The sequence below is a fragment of the Mustela nigripes genome, chromosome 12 (genome assembly GCF_022355385.1).
Source record: "Mustela nigripes isolate SB6536 chromosome 12, MUSNIG.SB6536, whole genome shotgun sequence".
In the NCBI taxonomy this organism is placed as follows: Eukaryota; Metazoa; Chordata; class Mammalia; order Carnivora; family Mustelidae; genus Mustela; species Mustela nigripes.
In genome coordinates this window covers 95,023,298-95,043,962 of record NC_081568.1, presented here as the reverse complement: position 1 = coordinate 95,043,962, position 20,665 = coordinate 95,023,298, and the positions used below count along the sequence as shown (strand labels likewise).

At 42.3% G+C, this 20,665-nt stretch overlaps 1 long non-coding RNA gene and 1 pseudogene across 1 annotated transcript in view; both read right to left on the bottom strand.

Annotated features, from left to right (window-relative positions):
• LOC132027934 (uncharacterized) overlaps nt 1–11,971 on the bottom strand; it is a 286,130-nt gene extending 274,159 nt beyond the window's left edge. Inside the window, exon 1 of the long non-coding RNA XR_009407258.1 lies at nt 11,896–11,971. This is a non-coding gene — a long non-coding RNA (uncharacterized LOC132027934). The remainder of the gene's footprint in view (nt 1–11,895) is intronic.
• LOC132028918 (U4 spliceosomal RNA) lies at nt 1,521–1,649 on the bottom strand (annotated as a pseudogene).
• Nucleotides 11,972–20,665: the final 8,694 nt, after the last annotated feature.

Genomic DNA, 20,665 nt, shown 5'->3' with positions numbered 1-20,665 from the left:
TCTCCAAGTAGTTAATTCCCCCACATGTTGGGCTTCCTCAAGGGAAAACTTCCATCTTACTTTACACTGGCTCCTTCTAGAGACTTCATTAAAAATGAATAAATAACCTAGCAAACAACGAGCAATAGAGCAATTGTGGTCACTGTTTTCTGCGATAGCATATGTGAGGCAATCCATACTTCAACAAGTCTGAGGGAAATTCAGAGTTGTTTCTTGAACACTCTTTCCTGAAGTTCTCCCACATCATAGCTTCTTCTGGAGTCCGTTCTGCTTTACTGAAAGGTCCTACTGTTTCCCCAGTGCCCTCCTCTGCCTCCACTTACCTCTAAAATGTGAAGGCTCCTCTGCTTTTCTTATGCTACTCATGTTCACTCTCAGATTCCCTTTCTAGACACACACACAACAAAGAGGCACCTGGGTATCCCATCTGTGCTGGGGTTGCAGGAGATCGTGCTGGACCCAAGGATGGGAAAGATCTGGTTTGAAAATGTGAGCAAAGAGGTAGCAGAGTTGAACAGACAACCTTTGACTGAATTACCAAAGAAAATTAAGATCCAATTTTTCCTGTTGCTCTGACTTCAGTTACCATTTATATGCTGAAGAATTCTAAGATCTCTTATCTCTGGCACAGTATTTCTCACAAGCTTACAACCTTGTATCTCCACCTGAGTATCCCCTATGGAACTAAAAACATCAAAAATCACATTATTCATCTTCCAATTTCAAACCTACTTCTCCTTGTTGTTGTTGTTTTCCACAATTTGGGGGGCCCCACCATTTATCTAGTTATCCAAGCTAGAAACCTTTTACCCTTCTCCCCCACTCCTGCCATTCCCCAAATCCAATCAGAAATCTTAAGAAATTGTGCAATCCAAATATTCTGAGGATCCATCATATCGCTCCATCAGTAAGTCAAAGAATCGTGAATTTCTATAAGCTGCCCTGATCTGGCCCCAGCCTTGCCCTAGTGATTAAACCCAGGATACATAGGACCTGACGGTCTTCTTCAAGAGACACATCACTCTTCTGACTGCACACATTTTTTCCCTGCCAGTAATTAGTTTTTACCCCTGTAGTCACCTGATGGGCAGTTTTAATTTTCCTTGGCATCTTGTGTTCTTCTTACCAGCCCAATTTCTCTTTTGGCATGTAATCATCTCTTGAGAATTCTAGGATTCAGTTTTTTGCTAGGTCATCTATTAGCTATGGTGAAGGGATCCTATGGGAATCAAAATGATACTGCAGCCCCATGACTGTGATAAGTCATATATGCAGATGTTTTCAACACCAAAATGGCCTTAGACCCTCTGTGCCCTGGGAGGACATCACCAGAGAATAAATATGCATATAAACTAGGACAAACACTGGAAAAGGTTATTTAGCATTTCCTAATGCTATTAAGGAAGGACCTAGGAGTCCAGTTTCTATTTAAGTTCTCTGAAGAAAAAAAGATGTGGAATTTGGAGATAAACAGGGGTTGGAAGAATAGGAGGACATGGCATAAGTATATCTCTATCTCAATCAAAGAAAATTAGGAAAGAATTGTCAATTCCACTGAAGCTAAGACATCATTTCATGAATTATTCTATTAGCAATAATCGTGCCTCGGATAAACCTCATTGGCTGTGATACTGCCACTGTGCAAAGCTTGTTCTAAAGATGTTTAATGAGAATCTACTCTGGCTAGGTAGTAGGAAAGATTGACAGAGCTGTTTGATGATTGCTGTTGTCAGAAGGTCTATAGCACAGAGGTAGCTGAAAATAAGGAAACAGACATTGTTATTAGAACTGAAATGAGTGGGGTGGGGGGTGTGGGAAGGAGGTTATATGCAGACAGATGATAGGGATAGAGAACCAGATTTGGGAGAGAACAAAGAAAATCTTGCTAAAGGAAATGATATCTAAGTTGAAACCAGAAAGTGAATAAGAGTTAATCACGGTGCAGCAAAGGGAATGTGAACAGGGAAAAAGGGCTCTGGAAGAAGGGAACAGTATAAGCAAAGGTCCTGAGATGAGAAATAACCTGTTTCGTGCAGGTCTCCAAAAGAAGTTCAAACTGACTTGTGTGAAATTCAGTGATACAGGAGACGAGACAAGGTTTCAGCTTTGAAGTCTCTTATTAGCCACATGAAGAAATTTTGACTTTGTTATGTCTTGTGTCTTAGAAATAACCCTCTTCAATGGGGAGAATAGATTACAGTGGGGAGGAGTTATTTATTAGGAGGCTTACTGCAATAATTCAGATGAGAAATTATGATGGCTTGCATTGAGGGGTAACAACCGGGATATAATTAAGTGACTGTGTTCAAAAAATATTTAGGATATGAAATCTAAGAATTGATGATTACATGTGAAAGTTAGAAGAAAGAGAAAGGAAGGAAAGATGAATCCAGGTGTCTGGCATGAACAATCTGTGGGGTAGGAATCACATATGCTAGGATAGGAAACTAGAGAGAAAAGCAAGTTGAGGGAAGACAATGAAGAAGAATAGAAAGCTGAGTTCCCAACGTTCTTATTTCTCCATCAGACAGTATGTTCAAGCAGAAGTCCGCAGTTAGCAGGTAAGTATGGAAAGAGAGGTAGACAGAGAGAGGAGAGGAGTGTATCAACGGCATGTGGCAGGGCATGGGAGGAGAGGACTCCTACCACAGAGAAGGAGGGGCAGAGACTCCAAGCCTCCAAACGGGGCCAGGAAAGGTCCTTGCAGAGGAGGGCACAGAGATGCCTTCAGAAGAAGGATATGGAGCTGCTATGGTCTGGAGAGTAGGAACTTTCAGTAGGAGGAACTTTACAACAAGATACTGCTCTCATCAAAAAATGGGATCTCTACCTGCTGATAGGTGGAAGGGTTCAAAATAAATCACATGAAAAGAGCAGGTTAAAAAATAGTACATGAGGTACAATCTACTTGTTTGGTTTTTTCTCATACTGAAACTGAATCGAATATTTCTGCAAGAGACTATCCAAAACAGGTCCTTAAGAAAGTGAAACTGGAGACTCACAGACAGGAGGAGGTGACTAACTCACCACTAGTGGACCTCCAGTACTGGCGGAAGAGTTTGCCTTGAGTGCTCTTATATTTGTACACAAGTTTAAGTCTGTGGAAAAGGGTGAGAGTGGTTGACAGTATTGACCAAGCAGATAAAAAGTAAAATGAAAACGAAAACTATTCATTAGCTTGGTAACAAGGAGATCATGAGAGGGTTGGTGGAAGTCTTTTCAGTGGAGTGATGGGGCTGCATTTGGAAGTAGTTGTCTTAAAGTGGGGGACGAGGAGGAGAAAATCTGTGTAGATAACTCAATCTGGAAGACTGGTTATAAAGAGAAGGGAAGAGGTATGGCAGTTACAGGAGGGAGCTGGGGGTCAAGAAGGGGACTTCTTATTATGGAGAGTTGAGAATACCTTGACATCTTGATGGAACTCACTTCAGCAGGAAGGGAGCTCTACAGAAGAAGGAAGGGGTATAGGGCATCTCAGAGGGGTCAGAATGGATGGGACTCAGAGAAAAGGTACAGGAGATAAGCCTGGACAGGAAGAGAGACACCTCCATCACTGCAAAGTATGTGAAAAGGAAAGAGTAAAGGCAATGCAGGTAAGTGTGTCCAGCTAGCAGCATTTATACACTGGGACTCCAGAAATTTCCCTGGATACAAGAAAAATCTAATAAAATCTTATGCTGCAGTACTGTAGCAGAGGAATTTGGAGTCTAAATATTAATATTTACAATAAAAACATATTCTCTATGTGACTGTAAACGATCTTATGTATGAATAGAGCTTTTGAAGGGGATGTCATTTGTATCTGGATAAGCTTATGAATCTATAACTGTCTCTCCATTATTTACATCCGAGAAGTCATGCAATATGGCAATATTAATTTATTTTATAAGTAATGTTATGAGTCTCTCTAGGTCTTCTTTGTCTTTATGTACTTGCATTCAGCACAGGGTCCAGCAAAGAGTCAATTAATGCTTAATTAACGAATGAATGTAATTCTGAAAAAAAAAGTTGGTGCTTTATTCTGACCCATACCACCATGAAAATATTTTTAAATGTATCTATACCCATACATAAACTGCCATACAGATTTTACTCTCGAAAGCCTATTAAAAAAGCAATTGCAAGTATGCTTTGGGAAACAGAAAAAAAAAGAAGAGGTTGTGGAAAGCTCATGGTGTGGACTCTCCCATGTATATATACTCCACGTGGCTCACTTCGGTGTTCGTCATGACTTCAAAATAATAGCACAACTTAATGCTTTTTCACACCTCTAAAAAAGGTGACACTCCTCATGCCAGCCTGCTGTGTACAATTATAGGAGAGAAACCACAGGGAGTAACCAGATGCTAACAAGCATCCCCTAGAACATCCAAGAATTTTTACCAATATATTCACTCACCAGAGCTGCCCAGTGCAAATTCAATCAGGCCTTTCATTTATGTGTGCTGATGGCAGACTGCTCTGAATGACCAGATTGCTCCAAGGGATTGCAGGGATTGTAGGGATGGAATCTCATACATTGAAATAACTGGCCCCATTTTTTTTTCCCTCCTCCCTTGTTACAGTTATAATTCATTACCATCTGAGGGCTATTTACCAGTCTGTGTAAAAGGAGTCAAATGTTGGGCTAACCGATTGGAAATATGCCCACATAATGCAATTTTTTCTCCCCACTGGCACGCATAATGGCAGCCTAGCAAAAGGGCCAAGAATGTAAAACACATCACAGCTACTGAGCTGTATCCCAGGTGGGCCAGCTCTGACAGGGTGAAGGTAGACTGACCAGAAAGCTATTACTGATCTGAACTCTCTGATTTTACTCAACAGGAAGAAGACCTTTTAGAAGTTCGAGAATTATTTTTTCAAGTAAATTGAAAGGCTGGCCTTCTACACAGAGTACTCCCTGTCTAAATTATAGAGATTGCTTCTGACTGCCACACACTAAGACTGGCACTGTTTGGTTGAGACATCCCTTCTGAAATACCTCGTGTTTCTTTCTGCTCTTCTTTTCACCGCATATGCCAGCACTTTGACAAATTAACCTCCAGCAAAGATCTTTCTTCTGCCAGACATAAGAGATTTGAGAAGGAAAAAAAGAAAAGAGTGAGCGATGAGGCCAAGTTAGAGGGTGAGCAGGACAGAATGGAGGTCTCCATGTCGGTAGTGACATCTTTGTTGAAAAGTCCAAAGCAATATTGCACAAACCCACCTACACTCCCAAGTATATTCATGGGATAAGCCTCCCTTGCCTTGTAAAAGCAAAGAAGCATTGATTTGATATTCTGTCCCAAATTTTAAGCCTCAACATTTTCTGCAAAATGGGAATAATGCATAGACCACAGGAAGTCATGAAGATTAAATAAGATCATAAGGCAATGATTATAGCACAGTTTCTAGTACCATGAAAGCACTCAATCCATTTTGACCATAATCATGAAGAAGCACAGTAGGAATCTTGCCTTTACATTACCAGATAAACTGCCAGATTACCTTGATCCATGAGGTACGAGTTTACTTACCACATCAACCTCCATTTGGGGAAAATAAAATATACTGATCATTGACTTCTGGTGGTTACCAATGGGTGCTGGTTATTATTAAACAATGCAAATGATTGCATTATTCTCAAAAGCACAAAACTGCAGCATAGCCATAAAAGGCAAGAGTTTGGGCATTCTCTACCACCTTCATAGTCACCTATAGACCATAGGGTGGAAGGTCTATGTTCTGTATTAGGCCACCCAGTATAGCCAAGGCTACCCTGGGGTGCCTTATCTATGCCCCCTCAGCACTGACCAATCTAATACTTCCAGCTGAATGCAACTGGATCTTTGCCTGGTGGCTTTCTCTGGCCCACTCAGCTAGAAGCGTCAGGGAGGTAGAAGCACCAGGGAGTTAATATCCCCTGGAGCAGACCTCTATAAATAACTGGTAGAAGTTGGTAGATTGCTATCTCCATGAATGGAACAACCTGAGACATTTCTACACTGTTTCCCAGAATTCCCCAGGACTGACACCTGGCTGTACACAGCAGGAACCTGGTCAATAATGTCCTTACTGACTTCCTTCCCTTCCTTCCTTCACTTCCCCACTTTCCTACCAGTGTTTGCTGGGACCACCTCCTAAACAGGCTAATTGTCCTCAGAGTTTCCTTCTGGAAACACTCAATCTAACCCCCATAAAAGAGCCTTCCATAACAAGGAGCTCCTGCAGCTCCTCACTGCCACCCCATTCCACCATGGGCACTTGAGCAACTGCCATTTCCACCTGGGGATTTCTGATTTAGGGAGACCATGCATAGCTTTCAAAACAACTTCTGTGGGAAATGGCCTCAATCAATGTTTCTTGAGAGATCACCTTGTACCACACATCATAAAAATCGATTCTCCTATACTACATCTAATCATTATAATAAAGTAAGTATCATTATTATTCCAACTTAGACTTGTGGAAATCTGGGTTCAGGGAAGTTAAGTCCCTTGTCAAAATCTGACAGCAAGTGAAAGGAAGAGGTGGGTTGGCACCTTTGTTGGTTTGGCATCAATGCCCATTACACTTAATTCCTTAAGCTACCTATAGAACCTTCTGAGTGATAGTTCTGGGGTCGGTATATTTATAGAGCGTGCCTTGGGCACTGGATATATCTGCACTTACTGAAACAGTTTATCACTTTCCTTATTCTACTCCATGAGCACCTTGCAGTCTAGTCTGTCTCACCCGATGCTCAATCATGCTCAAACAGAGTTTTATAGCATTAAGTGGTGTGGTGGGAATGGTTGGTTATTTGTCTCCCCATATCATTCTCAAATTTCTTCCTTTCATAACAGAGCCTCTTAGTTTTAACTGGAACACTTGGCTACTACCTAGACACCCACTCTCCCAACTAGATTTGTAGCTAGATATGGCCACAAGGATGTGAGTGGAAACACTGAGGACAATTCCCAGGACCTACCTGCTTGTGCTTTATCTCCACATCGTCCTTGTCCCTTCCTTTGGGAGGGAAATCAGACGTGGAATGTTAACACTGACCAGGAACACAGGGTGACAGAACAAACTTGAAGAAGCCTGGGTCCCTAGATCTCCACACAGAGCCGACTTGCCCAGCCCTCCTGATTAGCCACCAACACATACTGTCATCTGAGAGAGAAATATTTACCTACTTTGAGCCACTTGTCTTTCTTTGACTTTGAGGCAGCCAAACCCTCATAAAAAGAGAGAAAAGAGAACGAGGAACTGAGAAGAAAGTCAGCAAGTAAAAGGGGGGTAAACACCAGAGGAGAGCAAGGCTCGGAAGGGGATGAACTATAGTATTTTATTTGTTTGCTTGTTTTAAAGTTTTCGGAAACACAAAGGAAGAGGAGGAAATCAAAGCCAGAGAAGAAAGGAAGAGCAAAGGCCTTCTCTTTTATCCTGCCTCTTGGGAGGCTGTGGGTGGCAGGAAAACAGAAGCGGAAAGGAATCCCCAGCTGCTATCAGAACCCATAAAAAGTTCAAACTCAATTTTCTACTGCAGAGCAGAAGATGTCACTGACTCCAAAGCAGAAGGGGTCCTCAGGATCAAACTGGTGCCCATGGAAGCCTTTGCACGTGCAAGTAGCTCAAGCAACCCTGGGCCTCCCTCACCCTGGAACAGAGCAAAGCTCCTCACCTTAAGGGAAGGCTCCAAGTCACTCAATACAGTAGACCATGTTTTCACTTTACTCACAAGAATAATAACCATACAATGCAAATGCATGCAAACTGCCAGTTATTTTCTAAGAGGACACATGCTTTAAAACATTCATTTCCAGACTCCACACAACAGGATACTGTCCATTATTTACATAAAAACAAATACAGCTACTCTGAATGAAGGAACACTTTTTAAAAATTGCATGCTAATTATTCGTCCCTGCAGTGCCTCACCACAGCCAGCACTTTTGCTAGTGAACATCACCGACTGCCCTTCAGATCTTGGCAAAGCCCCAGGCCCATGAGTCCCACACACAGCGCTGCTGAAGCTGGCGACCGCTCAGCTGTGCGGAGCTGGTGCAGTGCTGGTCGATGGGGCACCTTATAAGCAACATGCAGAACAGCTGAAGAAGCAAATTAGCCATGGTCAGTGAAGAATGGTAAGTTGAGGGGGCACGAAGGGGGACACAACAGCAGACGATATAAATCAGGATATACTGAAAGGGAAAATCGAGCGACTCTGGAGAAATATGAATTAGTGTGCAATCCAGGTTCCCAATGTCCTGAGTTGCCATCAGTCATTCCTGCTTTGAACACCTGCTCTGAGAAACCATTCTGCAGAACTTCAAGAAGCCCACTCTTTGGGGGAATTTTCCTCCCTCAACTATTTCTAAATCTTTATGGAGATACTTCCACAGGTGTCTGCCGTGACTGTCACCTGCCACCTCTATCTGCTATCTTATTCTCAGCAACTTGTCCCTTCTGTGGGTCATCACTTGCTGGCTCACAACTAGTTGTCTGGTCTGTCTTTTTCCTTGAACATTAACACCCTCAAGAATGGCTGAGACCAGAATATAGTGTCTAATGATGGAGAGGCTAAGGGCTATTCAAGGGAATAACAATGCAGACATAAAATCTTCATCTGGCTGTTGGACATCACCCACCCAAGCGTGCACAGACCAGGCCACTCCCTAGGTACTGTGCCCTGCTTTCACCTTGATTCTTCCTAGGCTTGCCAAACTCGGGTGGGAGAAGGGAAGGATATTGTACTTTACTCAGACTGGACATCAAGTAATACAAGCCTGCTCAGCACTTCCACGAGGACACAGATTCCTCTGTATCCTTGGTCACTGGTTGGCCCTTCTGGGCAACATCTCTCAGAAATACAACTCTGACCTCAAGAAAGGAAACTTCCGTATCACCGGGAAGAACCTCTTGAATCTTTATTGTCCTAACTTGATTTGAGCTTTGTCTTACATAAACCAGTTTTCAAATTTAAGGAGTTTACTTAAAACTTTCATTAAGCAGAAACTACGAAAAGCCTAGAAAGAGCAGCTATCTCTCCAGCTCCATACTTTATTCTGATTGAGGGTTCAAAAATACAAGGTTTCAATAAGGCTGAGATTAAATCACTGGAGAGTACTGATAACACTATAGTACTCCCAACTTATAAAAAATTCAAAATTAAAACAATCTAAAGCCATAGCTTAAGTATTAGGAAATCCAACTCAATTCTCATTTTTCTCACTATGATGATTTTGGTGCTTTTTCAAATAATTACTTAGTGCAAAGGTGCTCTCATTTTCTTTGAAATTCTTCCTTGCTGGTGCCCCCCAGGACACTCAGCTTCTTTGGGAAGCCCACCACTATGTCCGGTATTAGAGCGCCAACCTCCCGCCCCATTGTACATGGGAGCTAATTCCAGAGCCCTACTAACATCACAGTTGCCTTTGCTTAAAAATCCACCCATAGTAAAACACAATGCTCCTCTCCAGTGTCTTCCTACTGCAGTATTCCTGAGAACAATGGGCTTTTGCACTCAGCAGACAGCGTGAACTGCCCCAAGATTATTTAGAACCAAAGGTGTCCCTTCCCTTTCTTTTTCTCCACCATTTACTCAGGGCCTTAAACCTGATGGTCAAAGGAAACCTCATATGACTCATTTATTCAACAGTGTTTGTTGAACATGTGTAGTGGCTTGAATAGTGCTTCCCCCAGAATCCACATCCACCCAGGGCCACAGATTATAACTTTATGTAGAAATAGGGTCTCCACAAATGTGATTAGTTAAGATGAAGTCATTCTGGAATAGCGTGAACCCTAAATCCACATGAGGGGAGGACACACAGATATACACATGGGGAATAAGGTCTGGTGACAACGGAAGGAGAGACTAAAGTGATACAGCCACAAGCCAAGGAGCTAACATCAGGTACTCCAGCAACCACTAATGATGAGAGGCATGGACAGGATGGTGCCATAGAACCTCCTCGAAAATCCAACTCTCCCAACACCATGATTTTCGACTTCTGGCCTTCTGATCTGGGAAAGAATAAATGTGGCTATTGGAAGTCGCTCAGTTTGTGGTGATTTGTGAGGGTAGCCCCAAGAAACTAATACAGCTCCTGGTATTTTATAGTCACGGTACCAAGCACCAAAAGTATAGCAAGGAGCAAGACAAGGAAGGTCCCTATTCTCATGTAGCTAAAATTCTATTGGAGAAGACAAACAATAAGGAAGTGACAAAATAAATAGGGTTACTTCACAATGTGATCAATTTTATGAAAGAACAATAACAATGAAGTGATAGAGATGACCGGGGGAGGTAGGGCAATACTTCCTTTCTCAATGGGATATTTCTGGAACATTCACACAGACAGTGTTGACACTACCCACGAAGTCTCGTTCCAATCCAGCCGGCACTTTCCAGGGAACGTGCCCCCTTCCACTCCACTGTGTTGCTCTCATGCCAACCAGAGATCTGGCCTCTCCTCTCCTCTCTTCAGAAACTCAGGGCCTCAGAGTTCCAAAGGCAATTGTGCTTCTCACACCATACACTGTTTTCACCCACAGAAGGTTTTCTTCCTTCACATGTTCCCCAGCTTGAACATGTATCAAAACTGACAAGAATTGCTTTTCTCCCCCCAACCAGCTTGTACATAATGGATGTCAGTATATGCCCTCACCATACTAAGAGAGCAGATCCAATTTGACTTAATTACCACCGGAGCTCTGTAAACAGCCGCTAGTTATTGCTGAGCCCTGTGGTTTATGAAGAGAACACCACAAATGACAGGAAGCTGCAGGGGGAAAAATAGTCTGAGCTGCCTTTGGCATGTTCGCTTTTGAGTACAGACACTTCCATTCATCAGTGGGGACATTCATGTAATCTGGGCTGTCAGGATTATATTCCAGAAAGGATCAACAGAGACCCAAAGTGTTGTTAATTACATGTGCATCTCTGAGCAGAAGTCCTCGGACAAGAATGCAAGATGCTGCTTCAAAACCATAATCAGCCAGACCCTGCACACCAACCTGAGCGGGACTTCTCAGTGTGGCCCCACTCTGCCGCAAGCCCTGGGATTCATGAATGAGTGCAAACCCAAAGACACATTCAGTTTAGCAGAACTTGGCTTCATAAGAGAAAAATTTCCACCCAACAAGTGTGTGGTTTCACAGGATGACTCACGCTACCCCAGCGTCTGACACACTGCAACTTGCAGCAGGAGCACCAGGAGGAAGGGCGGGTAAAGGTACAGCAGGTGCCTCTGTTCTGAACAGGGACGCTGGAGTCCTGAGCTCAGGGTATCCCCACACAGAGTGAGGGCATGCAGTGAGGACAGCATTCTAAAGGTGATGTGCTCAAGAGTGAAAGTGAGGACCTGATGAAAATGCAGATTCTGGTTCAGTAGTCTGGGACAGGGGCCTAGAATATTGCCCCTGGAACAAGCTCCCAGGAATACCCACAGGCTGTTGAGGACCTGGAGAACCGGCTGCCGTGTACAAATGGACTGGGGCAGGGGTCCACTTCCAAGGCCTTTGCCAATGCCTGGACATCCAGGTAAAAACCAGGGCCACTCTGCTTCTCATGGGCAATCATAAACTGTTACATAGTAGATATAGTTTCTCACCACCAAAAATGATTTATTCTTATTTCAACAGTGTATGACAATTCTATGTGTTGAATTAAGACACAGTCAAGTATCAACATAAGTAGTTTTCAGAAGATGATAAACCAGCGTATCTGCACTTGATCTGCAGAGGACAGTCACACAGGGAGCAGTCACAAAGACCAATGCCTAGGCTCCAGGCCATGGCAACTGAATCCAGATCTCCTGGACTAGTGTGTATAAAGGAGGTCAAGGGGAGGCAAAGGAAGAGGTGGACAGCCCTGAAGGAAGAGAAGAGAAAAATCCAAAACAGAAAAGGATGGATTCCACTCACTTCTTACTTCAGTTCCCACTCCTTTCCAATAGCACTCGTTTCTCCCCTTGCAGACTCTCCTTCCTGGTATTTTTCCAGTCAGAATGTGTTCTATGGATGGCAGCACCAGAATCACCTGGGATCTTATTAGAAACTGAATCCCAAGCCCCTCCGCACACCTACTCAACCAGAATCTGCATTTTAACAAGATCCCCAGGTAATCACTGTGCACAGTAAATTCTGAAAGCACGCCTCTGCATGGATTTGAGGCCAAGCTCTTTGGCGCAGACATACACTAGGTACAAAGGCAATCATTAAGCTGCCCGGGCAATTCACACTGGGGTCAGCTGCTGCTTATACCCCTGGCAGGCAACTGTGGGAGAGGATGCCTGTGAACGGGTAATTGATTTACAACATCATCTGACTGTAACCCAATGAAAGCCAAGTTGTCTCTTTTCCTATATTGATATAATTACCGACATGAGGGGAAGCAGGTTCTTTCTTCAGATCAAGTAACCTTGTTATTCATCAGCCTGTGCTAGCTCCACTTCTGATTAGCAATTTATTCTGGGGGGTTATTGACTGACCCCACTTGGCTCTCATTATTCATTCTCTTTCCAACAGCAACAATTATTTAGCTCTCAGAATGATATAAACGAACATGCAGCTATACAGATTTGCATTTTCTGTACATCATTCTATTTTTCTTGCCTGCCTCCATAGACAGAACATTACTTGAGGACCATGAATGCTTTTTTAACTCCTCACAAAACCTAGCACTTAGTGAGAAATGTAATTGATGCTGCTGGGTGATGCCAGGAAGCATCTGTAATACTGTTCCTCTCAGTGCTCCATCTCCTGAGATAGAAACAGAACTGGTCTAAGCCACACTAGAACACCCTCAGTTGCACAAAACTCACCACCTGCCTCTCTGTGCTCTTTGCTGTAATTCAATCATGAAAAGCAGATGCTGTCACTAGCTTAGAAGCAGTTCCCGAGAGTTCATCTCAAAGTCATTTATTGGAACTTCAAGTGTATTATCCCAAAACAATCCCTTCAGTTCCCTCTGTAGCCAGCGTGGATCCTGTGAGTGGGAAGCCATACTTCTACAATATCAACGGCAACAATGTTAAATTAAATCCAAAAAGGCTTTCCTTCAACTTGATTTGGTCCTTTAGGAAGAGTCCGAATCAAATGACTATAGGAGGTAGGCAGAGATGATTTTACAGATTCCGAGGCATATATATTTCTCAGAGCTTAGTATTAATTTTTCAGGGTAAATTTTTCAATTAAAACTTCTGATTTTCCTCTTTCTTGCACAATATGTGGATACACCTTAATTTTTACACTTATTTTCCACAAGTATCACTATTCTGTGGCTCACAGATGGCTCCTAGATGAACTCACAAGAGGGAGAAAAAAGAACAGAGAAATTAAAAGAGAAAAGTGAGCATGATCACAATCTAGTGAGTCTAGTATAATAGAAGGAATTAAAAGGTTAGGTATATGAATGAGTGAAGGACGGCTTGAAGTAGATACAAAATAATCAAATTTTAGAAATGGAAGGAACCATAGTCACCATGACCACATTTCCCTTCAAATGGAGGGAAGAAGGGACTATGCTCCAGGTGACAGTGGAAAGTATCTGGACACATTTTTGGTTGTCACAACTGGTGGAGTACTACTGACATCTGGTAATATCTGGGACCAGGGATGGTGCTAAGCACCCTACAGTGCACAGGGGAGCCCCCAAACAATGATTTATGCAGCCCTCAGTAGTGCTGAGACCAAGAAACTGCTTTGGAGGTAAAGAGTAACAGGTCAGATGGTCACTAGCTGGCTGAATAGTGACAGACATTCCTAAGATTCTTCTACAGAAAGATTATGGAGAAGAGGATTGGGATGGCTGATCTGACAACCCAAGGTTTACTCTAGGTGAGAAGATGATACTGCACGTCACATACTGAAAAGGAGACAAAGAAAGAAAAAGATCCAGTTGTTGGGAGAGTGGTGGGTAGGGAGAAACACGGTACAGAGAGTGGGTCAAGGAGCAGGGTTGCAGACTGAGCACCTCCGTTGCTGTGGAAGGTCACAAGATAGCTTAAAAGAGCTACATCAGGCTGGTCAAAAGCTCCTTCACGTGGAGCCTGCCATCTTGGTTGAGCTTCAAGGTCAGCAGAAGTGGGGACCAAGGCAACTTCTGGGCAGCAATTCACTAATATGAACATGGGATGACTGTAGGGAAGGTCCATGTAATCTGACGGGCATCCATGAACTAACAATGACCTCGAGGAACTAACAAACTCACTAACATAAAGTTCATATACATATTTTGATCACTCCCAAATTTTCATCTTTAGACAGATCTCCACCCCTGAACTTTTAAATCATGATCAAATGCCAATTTACCTTCTCAACTTAAATATCTAATAGGCATCTCAAATTGGAATTTCTAAAAATAGGGCAGCTGGGTGGCTCAATGGGTTAAGCCTCTGCCTTCAGCTCAAGTCATGATCTCATGGTCCTGGGATCGAGTCCCGTATCCGGCTCTTTGCTCAGCAGGGAGCCTGCTTCTCCCTCTCTCTCTGTCTGCCTCTCTGTCTGCTTGTGATCTCTATCAAATAAATAAATAAAATCTTTAAAAAAAAAAAAGAATTTCTAAAAATAAACTCTTAACAATCCCCCACACCTGTACTTGCTACAGTTTTCCCCATCTCAGTTTCTCAACTAGAAACACTGGACTCATTTTTATTTTCTTCATCTGACACTGAACATCTAATCAGACAACAAATTCTCTCAGCATTATCTTCAAAATAAATCCATACTGAAAACATTTCGTTAACTGAAAGAAGCCAGTGACAAAGGACTGCATGTTGTATGCTTCCATTTACGTGAAATGTCCACAAAAAGCAGGCCAACGGAGAGAGAACATAGACTGGTGACTACGAGGGCTTGAGGGAAGGAGATTGAGGGGTGATGGCTAAGCTGTACAGGGTTTCTTTTTAAGGTGTTGAAAATGTCCTCAAATATGTTGTGTTAATGGTTGAACAAATCTGTGAACCTACTAAAAGCCAGTGAGTCGTACATTTTGAATAGGTATAGTGGATGGTATATTTCAATAAACTTGCTATCTCTATTGTATCTCTACAATCTGACCTCTTCTCAGGATCTGTTCAATGACTGACACAGCCCACACCATCACCCCAGCCCTACATTATTGCAGCAGCCTCTGGACCTGACTGGACACTGGTTTTTCTTGCTACTCTACCTGGAGGCTTTTCCCCAAGCAGCTCATAGTAACCCTTTGAAAACCTAAGTCAGATGATATTACTGGCTCCCATCACAGTGGAGTGAAAGCCAAAGTGGCCCTGCACACACAGATTGGCCCCACTTGGCACTTCAGCATCATCTTCTCTAACCCCTATCACTCACTGCTGTAACCACCCACTTCTTCCCTGCTTGGTGAGCACACCAGGCCCTGCTCCCTCCAGGACTCTGAACTTGCTATTTCCTACGCTTTTTCTCCCAGATCCAAGTGCCCTGCTCTCCCACCTCCAACAGTCTTTGCTGGAACCTTTGTTTTAAGGCCTTTCTGGTCATCCTATTTAAATTGTAACTCCCTAACAGCACCCCCTAGTCCTCTTTCCTGTTTTATTTTTCTCTTTAAGAGTTACCACCATCCAGGGGCACCTGGGTGGCTGAGAGGGTTAAAGCCTCTGCCTTCAGCTCAGGTCATGATCTCAGGGTCCTGGGATTGAGCCCTGCATTGGGCTCTCTGCTCAGCGGGGAGCCTGCTTTCTCCTCTCTCTCTCGGCCTGCCTCTCTGCCTACTTGTGATCTCTGTTTGTCAAATTAATAAAAACTTAAAGAAAAGGAGTTACCACTATCCAAAAGTGTGTTTAATTTACTTATTTCTTTTTATTGCCTCAGTTACCTAAAATGGAAGCTTTGTGAGAGCAGTAATTTTTACCTAGGTGTTCACTACTATATCCAGAACACAGCCTAATATAATAGGAGATATCTGATACAGATTTGTCGAATAAATGAAACAAGTTAATGCAAGAAAGAATATAAAAGTTAAATTATATAAAATTGCAAATATATGCTATATCCTATGACCCAGCAATCTGTACTGCTTGTACAAAGATACAAAGGTTGTGATCCAGAGGGGTACCTGCACCCCAATTTTTATAGCAGCAATGTCCACAACAGCCAGACTATGGAAAGAGCCCAGATTCTCACTGACAGATGAATGGGCAAAGAAGATGTGATATACACACATACACAGATGCACACACACGTCTACATGTGCTTGCACACACATAAACACACACTGGAATATTACTCAGCCATCAAAAATGAAATCTTGGGAGGGGAATAGGGAGAGAGTGGTTGGGTTATGGACACTGGGAAGGTATGTGCTATGGTGCGTGCTGTGAAGTATAAACCTGGTGATTCACAGACCTGTACTCCTGGGGCTAATAATATATTATATGTCAATAAAAAAATTAAACAATTTTTAAAAAGTGAAATCTTGCCATTTGCAACAACATGGATGCAACTAGAGGATATGACACTAAGTGAAGTAAGTCAATCAGAGAAATACAATAATCATATGATTTCTCTCATATGTGGAATTTAAAAAACAAAAGAGAGGAGCGAGCCTAGAGGAAGGGAGAGAAAAATAAAACAAGATATTAATCAGAGAGGGTAAAAAACCATAAAAGACTCTTAACCATAGGAAATAAACTGAGGGTTGCTGGAGGGGTATGTTGAGGGGCTGAGGTAACTGGGTGATGGGCATTAAGGAGAGCACATGATGTGATGAACACTGAGTGTTACATGCAACTGATGAATCACTGAACTCTACCTCTGAAACTAGTAATACACTATATGTTAAATAATTAAATCCAAATTTTTAAATCTAACAAGAAAAAGAAAATGCTATAAAAGTTTCATTGTGAGGGCGCCTGGGTGGCTCAGTGGGTTAAGCTGCTGCCTTCGGCTCAGGTCATGATCTCAGGGTCCTGGGATCGAGTCCTGCGTCAGGCTCTCTGCTCAGCAGGGAGCCTGCTTCCCTCTCTCTCTCTGCCTGCCTCTCCATCTACTTGTGATTTCTCTCTGTCAAATAAATACATAAAATCTTTAAAAAAAAAAAAGTTTCATGGTGAAATCACTTCATATTTCTGTTTTAAAACCTTGACACTTTTTACCCTCTTTTACCTATATTCTATCATAGCCATAGTGGCCCTATTTTTAAAACATAATTAGTAAACACAAAAGAGGAATATGTGGTCTTTAGAGAAGGAAAACTATTAAAAAGATAAGAAGAATAACATACTTTTAACAATTTACTGAGAAAAATACAGTGTCCGGAGGGACAAGTGGAACAGCTCCTTCTAATCTGGACATCATTCTCTGGTTTAATTATCTCCTGTGAATTTTGGCTTAGCCCCCCAAATGAAAAGGCAATTCTTTTATAAGTACTCTTAAAAAAAAAAAAAAGTAATTAAGAGACTATGAAAAAGAGAAGAACTGAGGCCCATGCATGACTAGAAAAGAAAAGTGACCATTAAGAGCCAATCCACAGTTGCCAAACTGTGGAAGGAGCTGAGATGCCCTTTAACAGAAGAATGGGTAAAAAAGATGTGGTTCCTATATACAATGGAAAATTACTCAGCCATCAGAAAAGACGAATACCTACTATTTGCATCAACATGGATGGAACTGGAGGGGGATGATGCTAAGAAAAATAACTCAAGCAGAGAAAGACAATTATCATAAGTTTTCACTCATATGTAGCACATATAGAATAACATGGAGGACCACAGGGGAAGGGAAGGAAAACTGAAGGGGGAGAAATCAGAGAGGGAGACAAACCAGGAGAGACTATGGACTCCCAGAAACAAACTGAGGGTTTCAGAGGAGAGGTGGGTGGGGAGAGGGCTAACAGGGTGATGAGCATTGAAAAGGACATATGTTATGATAAACACTGGGTGTTATACATAACTAATGAATCATTGAACACTACATCAAAAACTAATGATGTACTGTACGGTGGCTAACTAAACATAATATTTAAAAAAAAAAAAAAAAAGCCGGTGGCTCAGTGGGTTAAAGCCTCTGCCTTCGTCTCAGGTCGTGATCTCAGGGTCCTGGAATCGAGCCCCACATTGGGCTTTCTGCTCAGTGGGGAGCCTGCTTCCCCCTCTCTATCTGCCTGTCTCTCTGCCTACTTGTGATCTCTGTCTGTCAAATAAATAAATAAAATATTTTTTTAAAAGAGCCAATAAGTCTCTTGAATTCAGATATGATAATAGGATTTTGGCACTTCCTAGGGTTACATGAAATCCTAGAATTCCTCATCTTTCCCTAAGTAACTTTTGAATCCAAAAAGTGACTGCAGAGAATTACAGAAAACATTCTTTTTTTTTTTTAAAGATTTTATTTATTTATTTGACAGACAGAGATCACAAGTAGGCAGAGAAGCAGGCAGAGAGAGAAGAGGAAGCAGGCTCCCTGCTGAGCAGAGAGCCCGATGCAGGGCTTGATCCCAGGACCCTGAGATCATGACCTGAGCCGAAGGCAGAGGCTTAACCCACTGAGCCACCCAGGCGCCCCTACAGAAAACATTCTAATAGTCCTAGGATAAAATCATGATTTGATTAAAGAATCAACAATGATTAGTGAATAACCATCTATTTGTACCTATTCTTAAGCATTTCTCTCAGACTTGCTCTAAAATAGCTCTCATTTAGGGGCATCTGGGTAACTTAGTCATTTAAGCATCTGACTCTTGATTTTGGCTCAGGTCATGATATCCGGGTCATGGGATCGAGCCTTGCATTGGGCTCCACACTTGGTGTGGGGCCTGCTTGAAATTCTTTCTCTCCCTCTCCCACTATGAGTATCCCCCCCTAAAATACAATAAAAAATAAAATAAAATATTTTTATTTAAATAGATTTTAAGATAGAATAGTTATACTAAGCCATGCTGAATACAAAGTTATGTTAAGTTCTCAGTTCACTGTGAGCTGGGATAACATAGAGTTTGGGACCATTGCATTCCAAGTGCACACAGGAAAAGGGCAGTGACCTGGGGAGAACCACAACTACAAATGAGTAGCAATATCACATTTCTGAAGAAGAGATTTGTATAACCAAGGAAAATGTCATGGGAAAAGTAGAATTTCAGGTAATTGAGATTGGGATAGGTAAGAGCAGTAAGAACAGAGTTAAGTGAATAAAATAGGATTTTAGGTAGATGAAAGCAAAGACAGGGCCTCTATTGTGACAGTAGAGAAGCCCCTCCACTCATACCTCTAAAGGAATTTAAAGGACACTCTGTGTCCCAGAGGGAAGCCCCCACAGTCATGGCCATAACTGTCATCTGGAGGGCATGGCATTCCAGAGCGTTGGAATTGGAGAGCAAATTATGGCCAACAGCCCCAACATCCTCTTCACTTAGTTTTGTGCATAGACAAGCCTGCCTCCAGTATTTCAGAGCCTAGGGCAAGAGTATAAATGGAGGTCCACATGCCATGTATCTCAATTATAAGCCCAGCAAACAAACTATTAAATAAAATTTGTTCTATTACCCTATCTTAACAGATACACCTTCCCAACAACCTGGATAGCCAGATTCAAAATGACAATTCCCAGGACTGTATCAGAACATGACATCAAAGGATGGCATCGAGAGGAGAAATCATAGTCTCTGCGCTGTGGACCGTCCCCTTGCCTTCCCAAACCTAACTCAATCCTGCACCTCTATTCACATATATGTGGACAATGAGAATGCATATCCAGACTTTGTCCACAGCAGCTATTGACTATCCTCACATCAGTGGCCCAGTCTACCTTCTGGAGATAGACCTGAAGAAGAGGCCCACAGGGGTCCTAGAAGTGGATGCAGGACCATCAAGGCAGAGAATTCCAAGATCCCGGGTACCCGAAACATGATCTTGAAGGAGTGGTACAGGCTCCAGGTGGGTACATGAGGAAAACAAGGTCCAAGAGGATCTAAAGAATATGGTCCTTTTGTCCTGATGTTGCATAAATGACTGTCCCAGAAATTTCCTCATGTCTCTTAATGATCCCAAGGAACTACATAGGAAAATCAAAGTGTATACTTCTCCCAAACAAACAACCTCTTACTGATTCAGAGGAATGCCATTACATCCACACCTCAAAATATCATCCAGGAGAAAGGGGACACATCTCTCTTTTAGAAGAATTCAAAAACCTGTAAACAAATATCCTGGATCCAGGAAGTGGATCCCCCCACCCTGCCTTTTAGCCTGGGTTGGACTTAGTGATTTGCATAAAAAAATAGAGTATAGAAAAATAAAAAATACTAACTTCACAGTGGAGAAAGCTGGCAAACCCTACCTAAATCAAATGATCAAGGTCAATCACATCAGTGAAAAGTCATGTTGATCTCATATGTCCATAATAACATGTCAAGTTGATGAGGAAGACATACTCTGTGGTTTGCTTCTCCAAACCCATAACCCTAGTATAACCATGAGAAAAACATCAGACACATTCAAAATGAAGAGCATCAACAAAATGCCTGGCCAGAATTCCTCAAGACTGTGAAGGTCCTAAAAACCAAACAGAGACTGAGAAACTGTCACAGACCAGAGATTCTGGAGACATGAAAACTAATTCCACTGTGGCACCTTGGATTGGCTCCTGGCACAGAAAAAAGACATTAATTTGGAAACTTGTGAAATACAAATAAAATCTGGATTTTACTTAATAGTACTGTAACAATGTTGATTTGTTA